Consider the following 16,525-nt stretch of genomic DNA (forward strand, 5'->3'; position numbering starts at 1 on the left):
TTCTTTACCCTCATGTGGTAAACCATACTCAAAGTTAGCAATTATATGTTTCTTTCAGCACACATACACACCCACACACCCTTGAATTAGCTGGCGTAGACGCTTATTGAATTTTATTGTCACAGTTGAAAAGTCCCTTGTATGCATCTGAAAGAGAACAAATATTTCATGCAGAATGTTATAAAATTAGGGTTATGGGTCTCTATGTTAGTCATCTTCTGTTGTAGGCAATGACACTATATCCCTCCACAAAGCAAATGAACAAACTCCAGCTTAAAGCCAGCCATGTTTTCAGCTCCTACTATTCATAATAGAAAGACTAGCACAGAAACTCAATGCTCTGGTATTTGGAAAGTATCTAATTTTCAGCCTAAATGTACTCACAGCTAGTATATCACCGTTCATTCATCTGCTAATGTTCTTTCATGCAGTTTGATTCCCATTGTGACAGCTCTGCTCCTGAGGTGCATATAGAAAGCAACAATATTCTTTCAACTTTCAGACTATGAGGCTAAGTGAAGCTTTTTCAGTCTTTTCTCGTAACTTAGGACACCTATTCTTATTGTCTCAGTACTCCTTCCGCACTGCACTTTGCACCTTTAAAACTGATCCAGCACTTCTCAAGCAATGTCCTTGTCTTTTTCTGGGAGTGATATTCAGCCTCCCTGTGTATTGATAGTTTTGAATCATCAAGTCACTTCGTTGCCATTCTCCTGCTTTTCATGCTTGAGTTACCAATGAAAATTTTACATCGGATTGGTTCACAAGACAGAGCCTTGAGAAATTCCACTATTAATCTCCTTTCTCCCCAGTGCTTTGCATTTCAGTACAACCCACGGTCATCTCTCTTTCTTGTAGAACCTTACTGGGTTAACAGTTCTTTCACTTTTTCCCTCTCTCTAGTCAGACTAAGACTTACAAATAGTTAATCACTCCCACATGTCACATCACAAGATTTAGTGAAACACAGATATATCTAATGCACTGGCATAATTCTTAAGCCTAATGAAGTTTGTGTTTGAGTATAAAAATCTCTCTGTTGGCAGAGAAGTGAGACTAGCCAGATAAATAGGTCTACACTTACAGGATACATGTGAAGGTGACTTTAATAATCAGACTGAGAGAAGAATTTGGTGCTTTTTCAGTTCTGGGTTTTTTTTTTGTGTTGGTTTACTTTTTTTTCCTCCTCCCCCTAACCTATTAAAACTATCGACTTTCACAGCTGGAGGCACCTGGCTAGAAACTTTACTCTGCCCTACACTTTAATTAATGCAATTGGTTTTCCTGGGTGGGGCCTAGTTAATAAGTACGCTGGTCTGCCAGTATGTATCTAGCCTCCTAGAAAACCCAGCTACTTCTTCAGAAAGCTGCTAAATTCAGCTAAGTTTGAAGAACAAAATGAAAGATGGTTGTTTAAGAGAGAAGAAAGTGTGAGAATGAGTAACATACAGATTGCTGTGTCGTATCTGTCATATTTGTGGTTTCTTATTTCTCGTCTGCCACACATGCATGTAAATCTACTTTCAGAACACTTAGCTTTTTAAAGACAGTATCACTCTCAGAGCCGTTTCCATTTTTGCTGTAGTTTATACTCCCATTGTAACTGTGTTAATCTATAAGTTATGTTTGAGAGTAACTGTTGTTGTAAGAAAACTCGTGATTTTTCTCAGTTATGGTTGGAATTTTGGTATCACTAACCTTAAGTGTTTGATTTTTTTATAAGGCAGTCTAATGATTTTCCTTTGAAGGCTTGTGATCCCTTATTTTAAAGTAACTAGATTTATATTTTATTACAGAACTTGGTTTGTTGGCAGATTTAGTCAAATGTTCTGAGCGTACCTTTGATGGGTTGAACAGGATAAAAGAGTTTCATAGCTGTCTTTGTAGAGGATAAAGGGCAGAGGCTCAGCTTCATTTTTATTCATAAGGTTTCAGTGATGAGAAATGAGGTTCTAATCCTGCAACTGGAGTGAGCAGAGGGAACCATTTTGCTTGTGGAGTTTCTCACTGAAATCTGTGACCAGCTCAGAGCACTGACAAAAAAAAAGAGTTTTTCTTTTTCTTCCCTCACTTCCCAACTTTCATTCTTTTGATGTTATAGGCAAAACCCTAACGCTTCCCATAATATAGTATCCTCTGACTTTGAGGTATGAATAGAGCATTATTAAAATACAGAATAAATATTGATGAATAGTAAAACCTGAAAAATCTAGAGAAGGTACAGAGATGTGAATGAAAGATTTGTCAGACTTAGGCCTGTGCAGTTATAATCTGTACCTCAAATTTTTTCCTTAATGAAGGTTATGCAATTGCACATGATTTATGTACTGCGTGGCTGAATTACCTCAGGAGTAAGAATGACTCTGCACTTCAAGTCTGAAAAATAGCAACATTTGGTAGAAAGAGCTTTCACTTTGTATCAGGATTTTCAACCAGAAATGGAGAAGTGGGATGATTACCTGTGGGTTTCACAGGCAGACTAAGAATGTTGTGCATTGGTTCTGAGCTGCAAAAAAATCTCAGGTAGATGTTATCATTTACGAATTAGTCACTGCATTATTTTACACTCTAACTGTGACCCAGGGAAAATATTCTCACAGCTAGTGAGTATTTTTCAAGCTTTTTGAGTCTAAAGCCCTATGGATTTCCTTGTTCCTTATTTGCTAAACTTATCCTAGTCTGCACCATTTGCATCAAACTTGCATTTTTCTAGAAAAATCCTGCTAAAAATGCAGTTTTAGTAATGAAAACTGGTATATGATTGGGTTTAAGTGGCAAAGGTTTGGCCTCTGAGAGGTCAGGGCTGCTTAGTGCTGAACACAGCTGGTTCCAGCCAACTCTAAAGTGGACCCACCGGAGGCTGCAGCTGAGCTCATTAATGAAGGTGGTGGTGCTTTTGTGAAAATGCATTTAAGAAAGGGCAGAAATCACCAGACAGAGAGAGGAGAAGGAAATGCCAAGGTTGGAGGAGGTGCTCCATGGTGGACAAGGCAACCCCACCTATCTGATCTGGAGGGACTGCAGGCAGTGGATAAGCTCAGCCCAGAGCAGGTATTTCCCCAAAGGGACTGCAGCCTGTAGATGAGCCCGCACCGGAACAGGTACACCCCTGGGTTGAAGGTAAGCCTGGGAAAGGGGTAGAAATGTGTTTTTCTGAAGTGTATAAATGTTTGTTTATTTTCTTGGTTTTGCTTACCACTATCCATATAAGGAACTAGATATTTTTTGTAATTTGCAATAAATTAATTTCCCCAAGTTGAGTCCTTTTAGTTTATGACAGCAATTGGTAAGTGATTTCCCTGTCTTTGTCAACCCATGAGCTTTCTGGCTCCTGTTTTGCCTAATTTCTACCCCCATCCCACTGAAGAAAGAAACTGAGTGACCAAATATAGCTTTGAGCTTTGCTGTAGTTGTGATTGAGGCCGGTTCAATTGTAGGTCCTGCTGGGCGAAAGTGGAGCCATGCTTTTCATCATCCATCTCTGCTAGTAATAACTGAGCAGCAGTCTCTTAATAGCACAGTATGGTTCCTCTAACTTAGTTTAGAACAATATTTTGAGTTTCTCTGAAGTCACACAAAAAATACATCCTAGAAATGAAAAGCTATTTCCCATCAGTGAGAGAATCAATATACATAAGGGAAAACATCAAAAAGACTGTAAGTTTTCAGTAGCTGTGAATAATTACTCACTTTCAATTATCTTGGAAATTATTTCAAAATGAAGCCACAAACTATGACTTCTGTGATAACCAATAAAGCTGCTGTTGTGACTAGGTGACACGCAACCTAAATGATATTAACTTCTTAATCCAGGTTTGCCTTTACAGCAGAGGTAATGATTTACTTTGTAACATTCAACTTTTTCTTTGACTGCTGATGTAGTCCCTCCACCAGTTGTTTTGTTGTACTTCATTTCACTAAGGCGACTGTGGTCTGTGTTTTATTACTTGATAGAACATTAATTAGAAAAGGTTAATAAACTGCAGATGAATTCAGTAATCATTTCATTGAATAGCTTGAACACTTCTACTTGCTGGGGACTTCAATATCGCTAGAGATATTCATGCAGCATTTGTACAATGACTGTTTCTCCAAACTTGAATAAACTTTTATCAAAAGCAATCCCGGAGCAAGAAAAATGTCAGTGCTCTGCTATTAATTTGGGACAGGCTTAGTATGTTGCCTCTCTATGCAGTCATGATATATGAATGTAAGATAGAGAGGCGAGTCCCAGAATGGGGCCATCCTGATGCTTCCTCACCCTATGAAAACTTAGGGTCAAAAATGTGCTATTTTTGCTGTGCTTTTAAGAACTGGAAGTTGCTTAGATGCTGGATGTTTGTGGTTTTCTATCTGTAATTTTTTTCTTTCTCTAATTTCTGTGATGATCATAGAATCTTATCTACCATCCAGAACTTTCAGGACAAGCTAAAGAAACTCCAGTTGCTTAGCAATTTCAACTGCTTTGTCAGTGTAAACTGTCTTACTATGACAAGTTTTGTCCGAGATGCCAAATTCAGTCTGATCTTATCTGAAAACTTTTCCTCTTCTTCTTCCTCCCCAAATCCCCCCAAACACAACTGGCTCAGCCTTGGTTTATCCATTTCTATGCTCTTTTTTTAATGCTCGGCATTTGTGAATATATTCATATGTTTCATTTTTGCACAGAGTGTTGTATTCTAATTTCTGTAGTAATTTCATAATTAGTTTCCTCTGCCTGAATCAACTGAAAGCTATTAAGCATATCAAGCACTGCAGAACTAGAAACTGTCCAAGCTAATGCTGCTGGCTGGCTGTATTCCCTCTTGCTGGTAACTGGGTTTTTTTTTTCATGAAAAAAGAACTGAGGAAAGCCTTTCACTCTTTCTGTTTTCCAAAGAGTTCATAATGAGGGGGGCTTTTAATATTGGAATGTGTTTTCTACTTAAGGCTTTTTTGTTTACTATATTCATGTCATCATCTGCTGTTCAGAAAATCACTCAGAGGCAAGTGTCTAATAGAGAATGTTTCATTTATTGTCTGGTCTTGAAAGATAAGTGTGGTGTTAGCTGATCCCTTTGTGGAGACAACCACTTCCAACCTGGTTTGGATTTTGTAGGGATGCAGGGCAAACTTATTTAGTGCCTCATTAAGATAAAATACTTTAACACTCCAAAGTGTAAAGACTCTTCTCCAAAGGTGAACACCTTTGCTGTTTGACTGAATTTCCTCAAAGTGGCTGTAGCTGGATGGGCAAGGTATTCTTCTAGACAAGGAAAGATTTAGATCTGGCTCCCCTTAGCTTGAGGGGGAAATTGCTTAATGCATTAATCCAGTGTTTGGGAGGCCCAGGTTCAAAGAGCCTACTTCTGTCTCCCTATCTTTAGAGAATCTGGAGGACTGATTTAAGTGTTTTGGTTTTGGCGTGGAGAGAGAAAGTCAGTGTGCAGTACAAGTAAATTAGTTTTCAGCACAGCATTGAAACAAAGTTCTTTTTTTCCTTCCTCCCCTCCTCTTTTTTTTTTTTTTTTTTTTTTTTGCTAGCATCACTCCCTAATTGACCATTTGCCCTTACTGCTTATATTGGGACCAGCTGAGAGAATGATGTGAATACAATTATAAGCTCTGCCCACAGAAGAAATGTTTGTGGAATGACAATATCAGCGGTAGGACATATGAAAAAATTGGGAATCTGACACTTCTGCCATAGAGAAGCCAAGCATTTGATGCAGGGTTGGTGAGTCTAAAAGTCAGGGATAGTAATACATCTTCTGTTCCTAAAAGCTTAAAGTTCCTATAGAAATATTTAGGACAGCAAGGAATTGGTAATTTTTCCCCATGGTGGTTAATCCCTTAGGATGCTAGATTTGATTTTTTTTTTTGTTGTTATGTTTTGTTGTTTGTTTTTTTTTTTTCCCCAAGTGATCATTTATACTCAATTTCTTCTCATCCCAAAACCTAAAATTTCACTTTTGTCCTGTAAGGCACTAATTGCTGCTTGAAGTATGTGGTAAGTACTTCACACAGTTAAGGGTGATGACAGCATGATGATGTTGTTAAACATTTATTTGGGCACATAGTTATTAAGAATTTCACAGGAGAAGGTTAATCTGACTCTAAAACAATCCTGTGAATCGGGATTAGCATCTCGTAAATTCTTACTGCTATGGTCATAATGGCAGTCGCATCCGAACTTGGCACCCAAGGGAGAAAGTTTAGTCTTGTGATACCTGAAAGACCCTCAAATTAAGTTGACTTTCTGAAAAGTTCTGAAGTTCTTCTGAAGTATTGTTCTCCAGGTGGGGCATACTGCCATAAGTCTCCTGTTGGATAAATAAAACTAAGGCTTCTCCAACCATAGAATGTAGTACGGTGTCACTATTTGGGCCAAAAGCAGAGGATTCCTCCAAAATGCTTATTTTAAAACATAAACCAAAAAGTTAAGTACTCTGAGTTGGGGAAAAAATAGTTGCCTATGCAAAATTACATTTGGGAATCACATTTGTTGGGAACTTGTTAGTTATTAAGAAGAATGTGCCAATTAATTTTCTTTTAAGAAGAAACTTGCCCTTTCTTGGAATTAAGCAAATCCTTCCTGCAGCTTTTCTTCGTCAACTAAAACCTCTCTGATTTGACCTCCTATCTCACCATAAATAACAGAGAAGAGGGTTCAGTGAGTCAGAGAATGACTTTATGAATGTGCATTTCTGTTTGATCACCCTATTTTATCAGACTACCATTAAAAACAAAACAATAAAAAAGCCTGTCAGCCTGGCTGTCTCCACAGCTGTCTATATGCCTTTCCCAGCAGTGCTGGCTGTCAAGCTCATTATTCTTCCGCCGAGTTGGTTTGACCCATTCTCATGCACTTTTGCTAGGCTGATGAAGTTTGTGGGATCTTGTCCCTTGAGAAATACATTTAGAAGGACAAGTTAATTCTGCTTCTCTCCAGTAAGAAGTTCTGCCTGACTTCTCCAGGGCCAGTATGTCTGCGTAGTTTAAATTGCTTATCCTGTAAGCAATAAGGTTTGCAAGACCACAGCTGAAACCCTCCCCTTTCCCTACTTACTCTATGTTGTACCACTGTGTTTTGTTGTGAGTGGTGAGTACTTAAAAGCCTAGGAACCACTGAGAACAGCTAAATCAAGAAAAGAAGGCTAGAAGACCTACTATTGTCCTTGGTTACAAAAAAAATAAAATCACCATAGCTTTTCATAAAATATGTAGGTTTGAGGAGAGGGATTTACAGTCTCAGCTTGCTAACACAAGTCAGTGTGGAAGTGAGATTTTAATATGTATATAATTATTACACATGACTATAGCAATTGGAGAAGGTTAGTGCTACCTCACATGCTGTGTGATTAGGGATCAGTGCTAAACACCTACAATGAAGGATTGAAGGTCAGATTTCTGGAGCTGCTCACAGTCAAATGCTGTTCATTGTGGCCAAACCTCCATGAATTACTGGGTTTGATTTGTTGGCTGAATTAAACTGAGAAAAGAAATCCTTTCTTCTAGTCACTGACAGAGGAATGCACTTAGAACATGGGTAAGAAGAAAGTAAAGAGTGTTTGTACTTCTATGTATTTAAGAAAAGGCATGGAATAAAGACCAATATGCTGGAAGCTCTCTTCTGAAAGTATGTGCCCAGGAAAAATGTCAGTAAGAAAGCTTTTTTTTTTTTTTTTTTTACTGATTTAGGCTTGTAGCTGCAAAGTACACTCCTTGCTCAATCACTCTGGCTCTTATTAGTAGAATACATGCCACCACCATGTAGTAAATTTTGAAAGGTAAAATAATTTGTAACATAGAAGTTAAAAATACTCAGCTTTGGGTGAAGGGAAGTCTTTACTCATTAGCTATGAAGTTATTACTGATTAGAGCACATCTTTTTTCCCTATATTAGAATATGAAGTGTCCACTAACTTCAACTGTCTGATAAATTCTGTTTTAAAAAACAGAAAGCTACAGCAATTACCAACTATTTCTAGGGCTTTATCACTGCTTAGGGATATGATTTAGCTGTCTGAGATAATGTCTTTATTACAAAAACTGAATGCCTTGATTTGTGATCTAGTCTTGAAGTGTGCATGGTCCGTGTTTGACTAGGTAAAGGAAATCCCTGTCTGGCAAGAAGAACAGAAAACTAAATGGTGTATCAATAAATGGCTCTTACTAATTGTATATTTTTAAAAAAATACAAACGTTCATCCCTCTAAATAAACAAAAATAAATGGCCAATTCATGGAGTTTCAATATTTAATTAGTTTTTCCATAAACTTTAAAAAAAAATCTCAGTAGTATAAATCTTAAAGACATCCCTCTGGAAAAATATATGTTCTGTTTTCATGAGGAGTGACATGTTAATTGCCTGCAGACATCTTGTTGGACTAATGAGTAAAATAACCTAATAACTAATTGAAACTCCATTGAAATAAAGTCATTAGGAAAGTAGGATCATATCTAAGTAAATTAACTCCATTTTCTATCCTGAATTATCTTGCTGTTGTGCTTTGATCACAGCTGAATTGGATCATTAACTAATTAAAAGTGAAGCCAATTAATAATTGCAAACTCTTTTATAAAGATATTTTTTTCCTCTTTCACAAGACATTTCAATAAGGAGTCTTGGCTCTGAATATTTACTTCTGCAAATTTTTAAGAACATGGGAATGACATAACTGATGAATCTTTGGTAAGGAACAGATCCTTTAGACTACAACTAGCTAGGGAGTTGTCCAGCAAAATAAGATTTTTTTTGTGAAATACCTTTTTTATTTCTTTTAGTTCAAATGTCTTGCAAAACCACAACTCTTTCTTAAAAGAAAAAAAAAAAAAATCCCCACCTAATGTCTTCCTAACCATTCTCATGTTTGTTCGCTGGAAAATCTAGGCTTTTAAAGTTTTAGGCAGTCTTTGAAGAAGGAAGTTGAGGTCACTCAGCTCTATTGTGTCCTCTATGGCTTGAGTTCCTTACCATGGTAATGCTGTTGAGTTGAGCCAAGAGCTGGGGCTCAGTGAACTTCCCAGGTCCCTGTCACAGGACTGATGTCTTGGGTATCTAATAATGGGCCAGGTTTCCAGCTGTTCTGCAGGGATCTTGAAGTCTCTGTATTTCCAGATCCCCTGGTGTGGAACTGGGAGCTCTTATCTTGAAGCTTTATTTTCTGACTTTTGAGCCTTAGGTACTGAGAAGTTGCCGAGGACCTACAAATCTTGTAAAGGAAAAGGAAAGGCTTATAGGGGAGTGAAAGAAGCTGTGAATTTCAAATCTATTATCCTGAAAATTACTTTTCTCTACTTCCCCCCTCCAAGAATTCATGTGAAAGGGAAATTATATTTTTCTGTCCCACAAGGGGAAGGGGGGCATTAGAATATCAGAGTTTTTGCAGGAAAACACCCTCCTAATCAGTTTTCATGCATGTCAGTGTCACTGTCCCGTAGCTGGAGCTTGTTCTGATGCTGTGTGTGGTTAAAGGACAGCAGAAGGTTGTCTTGTCATGACAGTGGAAACACCAGTTCCCTTCCTGAGCTCCTTTAGGAGAAATCTTTAGTTTCACATTCCTGTGCCAAGTACTCACATTCACGGGAAAAAGAATCAGCATATTTGGTTGTTAAATGCAAAAGTTAAACAGAAGAACTGGGAATTTGTACATTTCCTGGCATAGATCACCTTTGTGTAAACTTTAGCGACAGATCTGCCAACTCAGTATGTCAAACTGGATTACATTCATTATTGTTCCATTACCTTTTTCTTTTTCAGATTTTCAGGGGAAAGGTAGACATTGAAGGATCCACTATCTATTTTTTCTTTTATTTAATACTTTCAGACTGGTAAAGGTTTTTAGATATCTAAGTAATCTTTAAGTTAGTAAATCCAAAGTTTCAAAAATGAGTCTGGCTTCTAAACACTTTGGTTCTTCATGGAATACACTGGTTTTCAGGGAGTTTCAGGTGGAGATATTGTGTTTGGAGTTAGCTGCTGAAGGCCAAAATGCCTGAAAGTCTGCATGCTCAGGTGGGACCCAACTAGGCTCTAAGAAAGAAAATTCTGCAAGAAAAGATATGTCAGACCCTGTATTTCTAGGTTAGAGGAAGGTGTGTCCTTCTACTGAAGATTAACAGGTCAGATTCCTGCCTGAAAACTGTGTGCCTAAACCAGCTGTTCTCATGAGACAGAATCCTTTCAGTGCTCTTAGGATGTAGAGCATTAAGAACGTCACTGGTATCTAACCCAACTTTGTCATTTTCCACAGTAAGAAGCTAATTATGAGATTTAGAGTACTGGAGTCTGTCTATTGCATGTTAAAGCATCTGCATTTTGCATGGGCTAAATACTAGTTGGTCAGAGAACATGATTTTGTATTCAAGGTTACAAATATTTCCATTTCAATAAATACTTCAGTGAAAACCTTGCATAAATACTTAACTGAAAGACCAGTTCAAGATACAAGACTACTAGCTGTATCTCCTTTGTCAAATGATAACCTAGAAAGTTCAGATCTTACCAGTATTTTATCTAAACTAAAATGGAATAAAAGATAGATAGATGTATAGTTAGAATATTGGGGAGGGGCGGGGGGGGGGGGGGGAATCCTTTTCTTGTGGCTTTCTTCTTTTCTTTTAGCCTTTCTAAGACAAAAAAAAAAAAAAAAAAAAAAGGCAAGGAAGGATTAAACCTCCCTATGTTTATTTTCCTTGGGTTGATCAAGGCTCTGTTCTCTTAGAACCAAAGCCCCATATTTTTAATCAACTGGTCTGTTCATACCCTCCTAAGATGCAGGAAAGGGAACACTTAATGAAATGAGGGAAATGAAGCCCTAATGGGAGCCTTCTGACAGCACTGTGTCTCAGTCTTCCTCTTCATGAAATAAATATCTTCAGGGTGCCTAAACCTGAAGCTACCCTTGCAAAGATATCTTAGATGATCTGCAAGATTGCGGAAGCTTTTATTAAAAGCTTCTTTTGCTCAAAAGCTTCACAAATTTCCAACACTTCACATTCTCCTCCCTGATAGTGTAACTTCTGTGGTAAACCAAAGAGTAATTAATCTTCTGGCTTTGTCTCTGTAAAATTTGCTCACTATCTGCTCTTCCTCCAGCTCTGAAGTAAGCACCTTTCCTATTTACAGTGAGTTGATATTGTTATACTATGGTAGATCTCTTTCCGTGCTTAGTGATGGAGATTGGCCAGATTTGGAAAAACATGTTCTGACCCTGTAGCGCTAAAAGTAATACCAAAATAGTGAACTATGTGAAACAATATATTATTAAATGTATGTTGCTGAAGGATAAAACATGAATCTTCATGTAAAATTAAAACATCCATTAAGGGTTAATTTGTGTGGTGCAAGATGTACATATCACTTAGCTACTATCTAGTCTCAAAATGAGTCATAAACAGCACTTAAGTGATTTGTAAGATCTGTGCTGGCCATCTGCCCAGAGGTAGATTTTCATTTAATTGTCAACATTGCTTAATTGGTAGGTCAACAAATGTGAGTCTGGTTCCATTATATGTGCTATCAAAATGCCAGAAACAGATGACTTAACAGTGAGGTATGGGGAAAATTAAAGACGTCTCTCAAAACAAACACTTGTCCTGTGGAATTCCTTCCTCATGAAAAATTCTCTCTGCATGTTTTTTTTCTCTTCTTCCGAATTCATTTGAACTGTTCCTTTTAAATAAATCTGACAGTATCACCTCTGTGAAAAATGCTAGTTTTAAATAGAGCTGTTATGAAGTAGGTAGGCAGTTAGGCTTTAACATATGTGAGAAGCAACCCACACTTAGCAGAAAAAAACGTGTAATTTAATGAGAAAACACTCTTGTATGCCCAGTAAAACTTCTTTAGTATAAAATGCTTTACAAGAACAAACTAAAACTTAAGCTGGCACATATTTCTTCCATAACTCCAAAATAATTTCCCAAGGCAGCAATTTATGTTGCTTGTTTAAAATGCAGCATGAATGATTATGAGGTGACAAAGACTAACGAGACTTCATTGTTACTCAATTGGGACTTATAAGATTGTGCATTATGTGAAAGACTATTTAAAGGAAGTTCTATTCAAGAAAATTGGAAAAAAATCAATGTCGTAAAGCTCATTAATTTTAAATCTGAATTAGCTATTAATTCACATGGTTCTGCTTTCAAAGTTGAGAGAACAAAATACTGTTATCTTGTTAATAAAACTGTTGGAATGATAAAACGTGAAGTTGAATTTATTTTGGCAAGAAATAATTATTTTTACTTCCATTTACTGCTGAGTAGCATTGTTTCCATAGCAGAGAAACTTATTACAATTGTATACACTTATTTTGTGCCTGTCACTTATTTCTTAAAAATATTCCATGATTCTGAAAGCCCAGAAAGTATTTTTCCATCCACAAATACTCTATATGGTTATATTTCTGTGGGGTTTTGTCTCAATTTATGAATTATAATTTTACTAATGCTATGTAACAACTCAAATTGTTAGCATTTTAACAGGCTTTTTGGGATGTTTCCCATGGATTTATTTATTATTTTTTTTAAGCTTCATTCTAACAACTTTCTTGGCAATCTGACACTGCAACCATTCTTTTTCTTTGTTAACAGATTTATTTCCTCTTAACCATAAAATTTTGATATATTAATGATGAGCTCCTCCTAAGTATAAGGATGTTGATACAAATTAAAAAAATGAACTGAATGCATCTCCAGATAATTGTTGCCAATTTTTGCTTTGTCTAATGTTCTGAAGTATAGAAACTTTTGTCTTACTCTGTCATCCAATTCTAGGAAATCATTTTAATTTACAATTGGAACCAGATTTAAGTCGGAATTCTTCTGCTACATGATGTTTCATCACAAAAACTCAATTAAAATAGATTTTTTTTTTCTCCTAATAAGTCTATTGGTGATTTTTGTAGAGAATGTTACTTCTGATCAAAACTAGAGGATGCAAGAGAATATTACCTCTTAATAGCTAATAACCTGGTAGTTTGAAAGGTAAACCTCACTTGAAGTACAAACAAACATTGGTCAAGAGAAAATGGGGGGGAAAGGAACTGTTACACTGAAAATATTACTTGCAAAAGGGAACACGCCTTGTTTCTCTGCTGTTTGTCTGGCTCACCCCTGTGATGCCCTCTCCTAAGGGTGATACTGCTAATCTTTCAAGGAACAGCATCAGGATGGTGGGGTGGGGGTGCTGGGGATCCCTTCCTCCTCAGGCTCAGCTTGCTTGGGCTTATTGGGGTGTACCCTCCTCCCAGCTCACATCCTTTTCCCTGGTGCCCAGGGGAGGTCTGTGAGTTGCCCCGGTTCCTCCCTGGGCACCCACAGAGCTGCCGGTGGTTCCTTAGTGATGGCCTGGAGAGGATCAGGCCTTTTCCATCCCCAGCTCTGCTGGAGCTGGTGCCTGCAGAGGCAGCAATGATCGCTTGCCCACTTAACCACTATTATCACAGCTAAAACCAGCTGGGGCCATGGAAAGACCATCCTAGCCCTGAGATATCTGGTACTGTTGGTTCTGTACAATGTCGATGGTCTTTTACTAGTAATGCCAAAAACTATTTATTGGGCTACAGCCGATTCCAAAGTCCAGCCTGCACGGTGGTTCCATGAGATGAGAGACCTTTGTTTGGACTCCAGCTTTGAATCTAATTCTCCAAGTTATAGATGTTTTGCATTCTGTTTTCTCTCTTTGGGTCTGTGTGTGCTATTGGTTCTATTCCATTATGGGATGAGGGGTGATTTTAGGGTTTTTGTTTTAAATGTCAATGGTATTTTAAGATGGCAAGAGTATATTCTGGTGTTAGTGCCCGGTCATATGAATTATTTCAGTAACAGGGTTGTGATTAAAAACTCATCAAAATCACAGCTCCAAAAATGTTGGTGTTGACTGCGCGACTACTGAGATTGGAAAAAAAATGTTGCATTTATTGAAACATTTTCTCCAAATACAATTTTTAACAAAAAAAAAAACTAAAAAGGGAAGAGGAAAAGGGGAAAATCAACACTACGGAATGTTCCATTTTTTACCTTCAGTTTTCAGAACAAGACATTCTGCCTTTATTCTAACTGCTATTAATTTTAAACAATTCCATTTTTCCTGTTTGTGCTACAAAATGACTACACTGAAAAGACGGGATTCAGTTGTTTCTAATGGACTCTTTTTAGAGGATATTTTGAATCATGATAATCCTTTTCAATTTGGAAAGGCCACTTTTCTGTATCCCAGCCCTTTGCAAAACAATTTTTGTCCTTACACAGTGCTAATTATGTCTTTAACTGGAAAATACATAGTGTAAATTTCACAGAGAAGAAATAGTCCTAGAATATAATTTGAAAAAATTGTGTACAAATACAGATGTAAGAAAAACAGTTTTCAAAGCTGTTGGTATGTCTGAACAGTTCTTGAAGTGTACTTGGAATCTCCTCTTCTGGCAATTTGCAATCACTTTCAGTATACTACACTTGTCGCATAAGGCAATTTTAAACTTGAAGGGCACTGAGTGAGGAAAAAAATGTTATGTGTGTTCTGCATTTAGAAATAGCTTGTATTGGTCAGATCCTTATGTTGTCTGGAAACAGAATTATTTAGCTCCAACATAGGTTGGTGTTGCTCATAATGCTCAGACGCACTGTGTTCTGGTTAGCTCAATTTTAGAATTCTTCTATATTCTGTCACTAGAAAAAGTAGCACATAAAACCTAATGAAAGGACACAAAATCCAAGGCTGTAGACAAACATATTGGTAAGCCATCTCCTATGCTTTCTTAGTCATATTGGTTGGAGTATTTTTCACTGGTTTCTTCAATTAAGATTAAAAAAAGCTATAGGCAGCATCAGCTGCCACAGCCAATTAAGTGCACTAATAATTACTTATAAGAAGATACCTTCCACTCTACAGGAATCAACCTTTCTTTAAGAGCTTGCTATACTTCACTATGGATTTCTCTCTCTTTTTTTTTTTTTTTTTTGTTCTTTTAGTCTTTTAATAAAAATAACTGTTTGAAATATCACTCTTGGAAGTTAGCTCGTTGCCACTGTATGTCTGAACATTTTTGTAAGTCCATAGTACTTACAATTATCTTCTTGGTTATTCTCATGACCTGTCTCTGACATCCTGAATGAATCATGACCTAAGGCAGGGAAACCTTCTTGTTTGACAGAGATGTTCTCCTAGGGCTCTGCCCCTGCGGGGTAGGTCTGAAGCAGGGTAACCCAGTGCCTGGCCCCCTTTCCTTGGGATAATAAAGCTTGGCAAGGAAAAGCCCCAGTTTCCTGACTTGACTTGGAGTTTGCGATCTATCATTTAATTTCACCCTCTTCCTGTCTTGGAAGTTCAATCATAGCAACTTTTCAAAGTGGAGGAGAAAGGAGTGGTGAGAGAACTGGATTTTGTAGGGTTTATTTTCCCCTTCTTAAATCTGTTATCCCAAAGGCACTACCACTGTCGCTGATGGGCATGGGCTTGGCCAGTGGTGGGTCCGTCTTGGAGCTGGCTGGCATTGGCTCTGTCGGACATAGGGGAAGCTTCTAGCAGCTTCTCACAGAAGCCACCCCTGTAGCCCCCCTTGCTACCAAAACCTTGCCATGCAAACTCAATACAATGCCAGAGGAGGTAGAAAGTAGTGATTTAATTAACTTCTCAGTCTGATGAAGCAGACACTCATGTGTCTTGTTTTTCAGTAGAGTATATTAGCTGGCACCTATAGATGGGTTTCAGCTGGAGAACTATGTCTTTTCTGGTCAATCTGCCCATATACAGCAAATAATTCATTTACAATACAAAAAAGGAGCAGATGAGATGGTATGACTTGTTAGAGTAGCAATTACCTGTGAGCAGGGAGTCCTGAGTTTCAGATGCTGTTTCAAGAAGCTTGTATTTTATTCAGATATTGCTTAATGTGAAATACATGACTTGACTAAAAGCTCTTAAAAACATAAATCTTAATGACTTGTGTTCAGTTTCCCTCAAAAAGGTTTGTTTTTTAACTTGACTATAAACCTGTCAGGGATTGTGCTTTGGCTTTAAAAATAAATCATAGGGCATGGAACTAAGTGGTGTTTCTTTATCACTCACCTAGACAAACTATTTAATAATCTGCAGAGAATAGAAAATCTACAGATGTAATTTATGCTGTACAAAGTAGGTGAGATAAGTATGCAAATGAGAGAAGGGAAGGTAATAGATATGGTATCCACCTTTCACAGTTGGTGCCAATGCCAGCAGAAAGCAGAAACCCCATTATCTCTGTTCCACTGACGCGCTGGAATAGTGGGAAGTCGCTGAGTTGCCATTCGGTATTGTGGACACTGAGGTCCCAGTTATGCACCCGTAACAACTTCTCTTGTCTCATCCCTCAGTCATTTCCAGTCTCTCTCAAGTGACTTTCTGTGTTTGACTGTGGAATGAAATCAGACATGACTTTCCTGGCGTGCAAGGATTGTGGGAACTTTCTGATGCATTCATCCATCTGCCATCCCCATCTAATTCTTACGTGGGATGCTCATCATATTTTAAGTGAACACTTGATCTCTTTATGGAGTGGGA

Source organism: Accipiter gentilis, chromosome 12, assembly GCF_929443795.1.
Source record: "Accipiter gentilis chromosome 12, bAccGen1.1, whole genome shotgun sequence".
Lineage (NCBI taxonomy): Eukaryota > Metazoa > Chordata > Aves > Accipitriformes > Accipitridae > Astur > Astur gentilis.